At 38.2% G+C, this 10,534-nt stretch overlaps 1 protein-coding gene and 1 pseudogene across 1 annotated transcript in view; one reads left to right on the forward strand and one right to left on the reverse strand.

Annotated features, from left to right (window-relative positions):
• The window catches only part of BBS9 (Bardet-Biedl syndrome 9), a 604,103-nt gene that overhangs the window by 444,692 nt on the left and 148,877 nt on the right, over window positions 1-10,534 (reverse strand). The gene's annotated exons all lie outside the window — the stretch shown is intronic.
• Window positions 7,222-10,534, forward strand: part of LOC102836110 — a 93,624-nt pseudogene continuing 90,311 nt past the window's right edge.

Below are 10,534 nucleotides of genomic sequence, written 5' to 3' on the forward strand. Positions count from 1 at the left end.
CTGTGAATAAACAGAGCTCCTTTTAAGAAGCTACTTTTCCCGAAAAAATCTGTTCTTCATGGGCTAATTCTCTTCTTCCTAGTATGTTGTGTTTATACTTTCAAATATCAGCCTCAAAAGTCAAATTACTTAGAAATCAGTCAAATACAACAGACCAAACTCATAGGCCTGTATTAGGAACCACTTTCATACAAATCATAGTGGTAAGCACTGTTAGAAGTTTCATATTCCTAAAAAACACTAATCACTGATTACCCTGAACTACAGATTGATTTTAAGGTATCTTCTACTATCAGTCTAGTTGTATTAACTATGATAGTCACTGCATAGGGTTTCCGAGGATGCAAATCTTTACGGGAGCAGAAAGCCTCATCTTTCTCCCGTGAAACAGCTGGTAGCTTCGAACTGCTGACCTTGCGGTTCGCAGCCTGACTCATAACCACTATGCTACCAGAGCTCCTTGTTATTGTGATTAGCATATCCTATAAAGTATTACATGTGAAATAGTCATGGCAGAGAAAAATTAATGAAGGAAATAAATGAAAATCCAGCCCTCTAATTAATTATACATCTCCAGTCCATACTAACCGATATATACTGTAAGTCCCATTGTAATGATTTCATATTACTTTGCATATCAGTATCACTATCATGCATGGTATACGTCAAGTTTGCAATTTTAAAAGTTACTTTGCACAAAAAGAAAACAAATTGCATAAAAATGAATGATATTCTAATTTGTGCATCGGAATAAGGACATCCATGTGATTTGGGTACTTTTTTTTTTAATGCACTGCAATGAGTTTTTTCAAAAAAAGAAAACATACTGAGACTCTGTGTAGGATAAGTATTGTATTGCTAACTGAAAGATAGGCAGTTCAGATCCTCCTGAGAAACCCTATACAGGATCATTATGAGTCGGACCCAACACTGCGGCACTCAACAACAACAATAAGTCTAGTGCATCTTGACTGTTACAATAGGTTTAGCAACCTTAAATAGTAGAGAGATGCTGCAAGTTGAATAATACTGTCTTAGCATATAAATGTTCACTAAACATACATCCAAACCATTCTGGAAACTCCTTAGAAAAGACTGGTCATTTTTAAAAATGTTTTTTTTTAAAAGCTTTCTCTCATGCCTTGTTGTTGTTGTGAAGTGCTGTCGAGTCGGTTCCGACCCATAACGACCCTATATAGGGTTTCTGAGGAGTAGCTGGAGAGCTTGAAGTGCCGACCTTGCAGTTCAAACAGCTTTGCAGTCTGGCACATTAACCCACAGCGCCACACCAGGACTCCTCTCTCATGCCTAGAGTCTTATAATTCTGGTTATAAAAGGTTTTGCAGTGACTGTTTTAAGTTGTTCTGGTGGTGGCAGGGTTTTTTGTAATCTAACAGTATTTCCTATGCACTAAAGGAGTCCCTGTGTGAAGCAAACCGTTAACCAAAAGGCAGACCTTGCAGTCTACCCAGAGATGCTTTGCAAGATAGAGCTTGTGATCTGCTTCTTAAAACTCAGCCACTAAAAACCCTGTGTAGCACAGTTCTATTCTGACACACATATGGGCACCGTGAATCAAAGTCAACTTGCCAGCAACTTATTCTGGTTAGGGCTTTTTTTGTTTTATGTTGTTTTGGTATTTGTTTTAATCACAGACACGTGTTTTCACTGCGACCAAGTCAATCCCAACTCATAGTGACCCTTTAGGGTTTCCTATGTAAATCTTTTTAAGGCTGTAAATCCTTACAGAAGTTCACTGCCACATCTTTCTTCAGTGGTGTGACTGCTGGATTTGAACCGGTGAACTTTCTGTTAGTGGATGAGCACTTAAACACTGTGCCATTAGGGCTCCATCAGATATGTGTACCCATGTGATTATGCCAATGGGATGGGAGCAGCGATGGTGTCTATAACTCCCGTGAAATGACCGGAAAAGGGCCAGGCATACATGCACTCCCTGCTCCTCCCCTCCCACAGTACTATGGTAAGAATGGAGGAGTGATTCAGAGATGGGAGTCACATCCTGAAGACAATAGAGGCAACCCTTAACTCCACGAGGTTAAATAAGAGAGAAACATACATGTTTGTTATTTAAGTCAGAGTTTAAGTTGAGTCGTTGATAAAACCATTATATGTGTTCTTTACGTAGTCCTGGTGTGGCGCTGCGGGTTAATGCGCTGGACAGCAAAGTCGGTATGAACTGCAAGGTTGGTGGGCCAAGCTCACCAGCTGCTCCTTGGAAACCCTATACAGTGTTGCTAGAAGTCAGAACCGATTCAGCGGCACTTAACAACAACAAGTAACATAGAACTTATCTGAGCCAGAAGACTCAACCAGCATTGCTGCGTCTAAAACTTAGTTTCACTTGATTAGATATTGGTTCAAAAAACAACCAGCTATAGAAGACATACTGGGACAACTAGAGAAAATTTAATACAACTTACATTTCTTAGGTGTGATCATAGTATTCTGTTTATGTGAGAGATGTGTTCTGAAGTATTTACAGATAAAGTGGCACGAGGTCTGTAAGTTACTTTCAAATAATTCATCAAAATATGAGAGTATTGTGTTTGTGTGTGTGTGTGTATGTGTGTGTGTGTATGTGTGTAAGCATTTTAACTAATGACTATTTGGTGGAACAATGAGTATTCACATTTTTTTTTTCTGTATATTTAAAAGTGCTTACAGTGTCGCTATGAATCGGAACTGACTTTACAGCACATAACCACCACCACCACAATAAAAATATAGAAAAATAAAAGAAAATGCTTGAATATATAAATGTAAATAAAGTGCCTTTTATATGTAAATGCTCTTTTTCACAATCAAGGAGAGAACTGGTCATTAGGGACTTGAGCAAATCTGATGGTAAAATAGGCTATTCTCAACAAGAAAAGGATCAGAGACAGAAGAAATCCAATCAAGAAAACACTGTAGCAAGAACCTTAACTATATTACTATAGCAATAATATTAATAAAAACTTATTATTAATACAGCAATAATATAAATTACTGTAATAATATCAGCAATCAAAATATACTCTTGATATCTGTTTTATTAAAGAATGTAAGGTCAGGGTCATCTGTGCTTCCAAGCAGAAATGACAATAAGATTTGTGTTCAATATGCGATATCATTGAATGACAAATCTTCAGTCTTCCAAAGACTGATCACCTTAATAAGTGGCTCTCAAAGTGTAGTCCCTGGACCAGCCTCACCACCACTGAGGCATTCTTAGAAATGCAAATTCCAGTACAGACATGAATCCTGATGTGATGCTGCAGAATAAGCAGTACAAACCCACCAGTTGCTCTTGTATTGGAATTGACTCGAGGTCAAATAACAACTGGGGTCTGGTTTGGTACTATAGAATAAGCACTGGATTGCTAACCACAAGGTTGCCAGTTCACCCACCAGCCACACCTCAGAAACCAGAACCAACTCAATGGCACTTAACAACAACACAACAATGCAGACATACTAAATTCTAAACTCGAGGGATAGAACCTCATAACTGTAGGTTTTAACAGACTCTACGGGCTATTCTCGGAAACCCTGTACAGGGTCACTATGGGTCGGAACCGACTCGACGGCACGTAACAACAACAACAACAACGGGCTATTCTCAAGCAGGTGAGGTGGGTTAAGTGCTAGGCTGCTAATCAAACTGGTCGCTGACTGGAACCCACCACTTGCTCCATGGGAGGAAGATGATGCAATCTGTTTCCATAAAGCTTTACAGCCTCGGAACCCCGGTGCAGCAGTTATGCTCTATCCTATAGGCTTGTTATGATTTGGGATCAAATCAAAAGCCCCGGGGTTAGGCGCTATTCTGATTCATATAAAATTTAGAACCACTGCACTGCTATTGTTAGGTGCCCTTGACTCAGCTCCGACTCATAGCGACCCTGTGCACAACAGAACTAAACACTGCCTGGCCCTGCACCATCCTCACAATTGTAAGAGCCCACTGTTGCTGACACTGTGTCAGTCCATCTTGTTGAGGGTCTTCCTTGTTTTCATTGACCCGCTACTTTACCAAGCATGATGTTCTTCTCCAGAGACTGATCCCTCCTGATACCAAGTCCAAAGTATTAGAGACAAAGTCTCGCCATCCTGGCTTCTAAGGAGAATATGGCTATATTTCTTCCAACACGTGTCTGCTCTTCTGATAGTCCATAGCACTTTCAATATAAGCTTCTCCAACACCATTATTCAAAGGCATCGATTCTTCTTCAGTCTTCCTTACTCATTGTCCAAGTTTCACAAGCATATGAGGCAATTTTAAATGCTCTGGCTTGAGTCAGGTGCACCTTAGTCCTCAAAATGACATCTTCTCTTTTGAACACTTTAAAGAGGGTTTTTGCAACAGATTTGCCTAATGCAATACAGCATTTGTTTGCATGACTACTACTTGCAATGATTTTGAATCCAAGCAAAGTGAAGTCTTTGACAACTTGAATCTTTTCTCCATTTATCATGGTGCTTTATTGATCCAGTGGTGAGGATTTTTGTTTTCCTTATACTGAGATGTAATCTATACTGAAGGTTATAGTCTTTGATCTTCATCAGCAAGTATTTCAAGTCTTCTGCACTTCCAGCAAGCAAAAACGCTGTCTTAGTATGATATCATAAAGAACTGGGGATTAAAGAAAATATGAGTCACAGAGAAAATTTGGTTCTTTAGCATGATATCCAAGATCCTATCTCCTGAACCAAAAGATCCATTTTGGAAGAAGTGCAGCCAGAGTGCTCCCTGGAGGCCATCTTATGGCCAAACTTCGTCTCTCATACTTCAGACATATTGTCAGGAGGGAGCAGTCGCTAGAGAAGGGTATCATGTTTGGTACGGTGGAGTGTCAGAGAAAAAGAGGAAGACCCCCAACGAGATGAATTGGCCAAGTGACAGCATCAATGGACTCAAGCATGGCAACAGTAGTGAGGTTGGCCCAGGATCAGGCAACGTTTCGTTCACTATGGGTCGGTACCAACTTGATGGCACCTAACAACAACAACAAATCTCCTGAAACTCTAACAATTTTGAGAAGGCGAGCTTAACATTCTGTAATACTTAAGTAGGCTGGCTCTAGATTCAGATCATCTGGGTTCGAAGTTCAATTCCAGCAACTCTTAGCTATGTGAGCTCAAGTTTCCATATCTGTAAGGTGGGATACCTTCCTCAATTAGTTACTGTGAAAATTAAATAAAGTAATGTACAAAGTCCTAGTACAGTGCTGTAGGATAAGCACTGTACTGCTAACTGAAAGGTCCCTCCTCAGAAACCCTCTACAGGGTCACTATGAGTCAGAACCGACTCGATAGCTCTTAACAACAACAGTGTATACATTTGGATCTGTTATTATTGTTGTGTGCCATGGAGTCAGTTCAGACTCATGTTGTGACTGTTAAGTGCCATAGTGACAGTTTCAACTCATAGCGACCCTGACCCTGTATATGATTTTCAATGAGTGGCTGGTGAGTTTGGCTAGCAGGCCAATGCATATTCTATAGCAGAAACTGGATCTGTTGTTAAGTGTCATCGAGTTGGCTGCAACTCATAGCGACCCTGTACAGGATTTCCAAGGAGTCGCTGGTGGGTTAGAACCTCCAAGCTGCGGTTCAAACCAACTTTGTGGTCGGATACTTATCCTACAGCACCACACCACGACTTTGGACCTGGATCTAGCAGGTAGTAAATAGTCACATTACTATTTTTATAATTATGTCCTAACCCTAATATTGCATGTTGGATGTGGGGTTTCAAAATGTTCACGGAAATAGTCCAGTATCTTTTCATTCCATTTTTCCTTAAAATATTTTAAGTTCCCTAATGTTAATATCTAGCTGCACACACCATGATGAGCATGTTTCCTTGCTTTTGCTTCTAATATCTCCTCTCCCCACAGAATTCCTTCACCTTTCTTCCCTGGAAGAGTGTACATTAGCTGGCTACCTCCTGAGCACTTCTCCCCAATGTCAAGACGTCTCAGTGACAGTGACTGCATTCTAAGCTGGAGAGCTGAGTCTCATTTATCATCCCCTAGTCGAAGTGACAGGGTCGTCCTGGGGTGGAGCTGTAGGATAAACACTAGACATCTAATTGCCAAGGTCAGTGGTTTAAACCCACCACCTGCTCCTTTGAAACCCTACACAGAGATTCTATGAGTTGGAACCAACTCAATGGCACTTAACAACAACAACAACAACAATTCACAGTAATGGTTCCAAGATGGAGATGATCATTACTCCCATCTTGAAACCAATCATAATCTGTTGACATTTTCTGATTTTGAGTCTGCTATTTGTCCAACAATAAACTCAAAGGAACCCTATCTTATTCATCTTTGTAAATGAGGCATCTATAGAATGCCTGGCCCAAAAGAGATACGTAATAAATGACTATTGAGCTGAAGCTAGCTAGGCAAAATAATTTATTTACCAGCAGCTAGGATTGGCTAAGATTTTTTTCTATGTTTCGTGCTGCATTAAAAGTATGCAAAAAAAAAAAAAAAATGCCTCATTTATTACAATCCTAGCTGCTGACATTTAGAAAAAATTGTAGAGATAAATCCAAAACATAACTTAACTCAAATCAAATAATAAAATAAATAAATCCTTCAAATCACTGTTTTGGAAACCAGTTCAGAATGCATAACAAAGGCTCTTCTCATAGATAATGGGAATAAAAAGAACAATCCAGAGAAGACATGTAAGTTCTGTAGTTTTGATAGAACACAGCCAACAGGAAATCTTAATAAAAGCAATTGGATTTCAGAACCTATTTCAATGACCTAGCCATGAACCATATTCAATGAGCTCTTGCCACATGTTCAGTATTATAACAGGAGCTATAAGACATAAGAACAACAATAGCAATCAATACTACTGCCATTGACTAAATATCTATTGTATATTTCCATCCTTGAACTAAACATTTAACCAACATATTAGCTCAAATCTTCAATAACCCTAAAAGGTGAACAACTGTCCCATTTTGAGAAGACTGAGCTGCACAAAGCTAAAATTTGTCTAGGGTGAAAAAAATTAGAAAATGACAAAGCCAGTCCTCAAATCTGGATCTCTCTGGCTCTATTATGCCACATTGGTTGTCAAGGAAACAAAACTTAAGTCCATTTTTCAAAAATGACATAAGTTAATATACAAAATATAAGTGTTGTGAAACAGACTCAATGCGACAGAAAAGCCAAGAGCTTCGCTAGAATGAACTTCCTGGGAAAAAGTTTCATGATAGAGGTAAGATGTGCCTTGGACACTGAAGAATTGGATAGACTAAATAGGGTCAAAGAAAAAAACAGAAGAATGGTGCGTAGAGAAAAACACATAAAAAGAGATAGAGGCAGTATCAGGTTTGATCTGGAGTACAATGGATCGAGTTTTACCAATAGAGTATGAAACGTAGAAGGAACAGGTTAAAATGCCTGTTCCTCTGTATACAGGGTAGATAGGGACAAGCAACTTAGACAATGGCTACCTAAAATGAGGGGGTGAGAAAGGCTCAAAGTGACTGGCTTACGAGGTTTCAAAAGGGAGTTTAGTTTAAGAGTGTGTGGGGAAGATAAGAGTCCCCACTGAATAGTTTTCATCTTGTCTAGACAGGTCTGGCAAAAAGAAATGGGGATAAGATTTTTAAGATTCAATAGTGAGTAATTGTTATCGTGACTAATTGCAACTGTTACAATTGTAAAGGTAGAAGTTTTGAAACAAAAACGGGGGAATAGTTCATCTTACAGTCCAGAAACAGGACCCTAGTACTATCAAGGGAGAAGAGCACAAGAGGAATGAGAGATCTTATCCAGAGAAGCAGTGACACCAGAGATGGAGGCAGAGATGGGGACATGGAGAGATAGAGCAGCTAACGACTCTAGATTCGTGGGAAGAGAGGGACTGAGAGCTGTCGACCCAGAGGCAGGCTTGCAGACTGTGCCCTTTGGTGGTGTAAATTATTATATATCCCTGAAGATTAAAAAAAAAAAAAAAAAAGGAGCTAAAATGAATAGAGAGAAATACTATTAACTGATGGTACATGGATGAGATTATAATCATTGTAATAAAACAAAGTATGTGATTTGTTGAATGTAAAACTGATGATCTGCACTTGTAAACTTTCACTCAATTCACCATTAAAACTTACAAAAAAAATAAAAAATAAAAAAAATATATATATATATACACTATGCCTGAAGTACACAGAAAAAAAATCAATAATGAAATATTTTTAAGTCAAAATAATTAAGACAGCCTGGAGATTTCCTTAAGATTTAAAAGCTCATGTTTCTTTCATTAATCTTGACCATGATGAGAAAAACAAAAAAAAATAAGTACCTCACTGCGAGTTGAAATACTGCTTGCAAGGTCTGGGAATAAGATGAGAAAGGACCTACTACCAAGACCATTTTGAAAGGGTTTTGAAAATCAATATTTTTCATTTTCAGAGGCAAAGAAAAAACTTTGTGCCTGTAGGGGTTGGAAGATGGAGCCAGGAAAGTTCCATTATGGCAGAGTCATGGAATGACTATTTACTGAATAGTGTGTCTCATTTCCTGGTGATAAAACATCATATAGTCAAAGCTTTAACGTGAAGTATAAACGAGTCATCAATTATATGTCAACCTGACTGCTAGATTAACAGCCTTCTCCACTGAATTCCAGTCTATTCACTGACACATGGTGTGTAGAAGAAAGAGAGAGAATATGTGGGTGGGTGGGTACACACACGTACACTTGCATCAGCCCCTAGGATCAGAAGTTTCTACCATGCACAGTCCAGAGCGTTTCCCATCATTCATGATTATGGCAACAAGGGCCCCATGGAGGGCAGTCCTGAATGTCATTTCCTCCATTTCTCGCCTGTCTTTCTCTTCCTGTGGAATCTCTGTAGCAGAGTAAATGGCGTGGCACACATGAAAGAAGACTACCATTACTCAGCATGCTACATGTTTTCTGAATCTCTCAGTGCTCGTATTTCTTTTACACATTGAGTAAAAAATACAAGTGAAGAAATGCAAACGTGACCTGTGGCCAAGCATATATTGCAGTTCAGCATGCGGCTGTCAAAAGTGCTTGGTCTTTCTCCAAGTCTGAAAAACACATGAAAAACAGCTGTACAGGTAGTCAAAAGGGCAGACAGGAAACATCAAGAGTCTGATACATGCGACCAAAAGGGTCCAAAAGTCTGTGGAACTTCCTCTCATTTTACCCACGCATGGAAAAAATTTTTGTTGTTGTTATAGAAAAACTGAAACACTAACTCATTAATCTTTCTTGCAAACCTAACTCAAAAATGATGTAACAAACTTACTATGAGCAAGGACATAAAAATGTTCAGAGCAGAATTCCAACAGATACTGTCTTAAAAGCAAACGGTGGATATCTCTCTAGTTTACACAATCACGAGTTTTCCATTAAATGTCATTTTTGCACTTTTTCATTTGCATTTCCATGCAAATCTATCATTATTTTAAGATACATATTACAATATGGGTCTGCTTCAAAATTAATAATTAGCACGAACTGAATGAAATAATACTTAGCTTCTTCCTTATTACCACTCTGTCAAAACCTATTTAGTTTGAGAAAGTTAGAAAAATCAGTGCTTCATACTAACACAAATCCAACTAGATTCTAAGTTCTAAAATTTAAATAGAGAAATAAGTAATCTTTAAACCCCTATTCAAACAGAGGAATTTAATAAATGGAACTAATATTTCAAAGTATATACCAGAGAAAAATTATACTAGTTCTCAATTACTATCATCTGCGTGTTGCCCTAATATGTAACATCTTGAGTCCAATTACTGTAAGACTCAAGAAAATCAAAACTGAATCTGTGTACTAACTCTTCTTATAAGCTTGCCTTCTGACATTTTAATGTGTCTCATTTTAATAGCAAACTTTAATAGCCTTGGTAAGAGCACTACTGTGTGTTCTGCCAAATTATTTATCACAGTCTTTTCCCTTAAACTGTGAACAAGGTTAATAACATATTATTTTAAAAGTACTACCATTCATTAAATTAACATTATATGTGATGGATTCAATATAAATTAAAAGCCCTAAATATTACTGGTTTTCTCAAAGGACACAGGGCTTACTATCACAAAATACTGATGAATTATTTTGAAGGTGTAATGATCATCAAAGAGCTGATAACATTCTCCAGAACTCATTCACATTCATTCAAACCAATTCCACAAACATTCACTGCATATTTAGTATGTGCAAGGAGAGACATAGTCTCTATCTACCCTTAGAAAGTTCAGTATACATGGGAGCTCAACAATTCAATGTTACAACAATGTAAAAATGGAGGTAATGACGTCATAATTGATGTAATTGTTGTCACTGAATTGTACACGTGAAAGATGTTAAATTGACAAACATGTTACACAACAGTAAGTAGAAAAATATTGTTACTAGGGTTCCAGTTCTTATGTTCAAGGCTTTATTATAATCATCTTCAGTCAGTGGATGATTGTGGACAAGTTCTCTCAGTAACACACTTGTCTTAGTCTCA

The sequence above is a fragment of the Chrysochloris asiatica genome, unplaced genomic scaffold (genome assembly GCF_000296735.1).
Source record: "Chrysochloris asiatica unplaced genomic scaffold, ChrAsi1.0 scaffold00006, whole genome shotgun sequence".
Lineage (NCBI taxonomy): Eukaryota > Metazoa > Chordata > Mammalia > Afrosoricida > Chrysochloridae > Chrysochloris > Chrysochloris asiatica.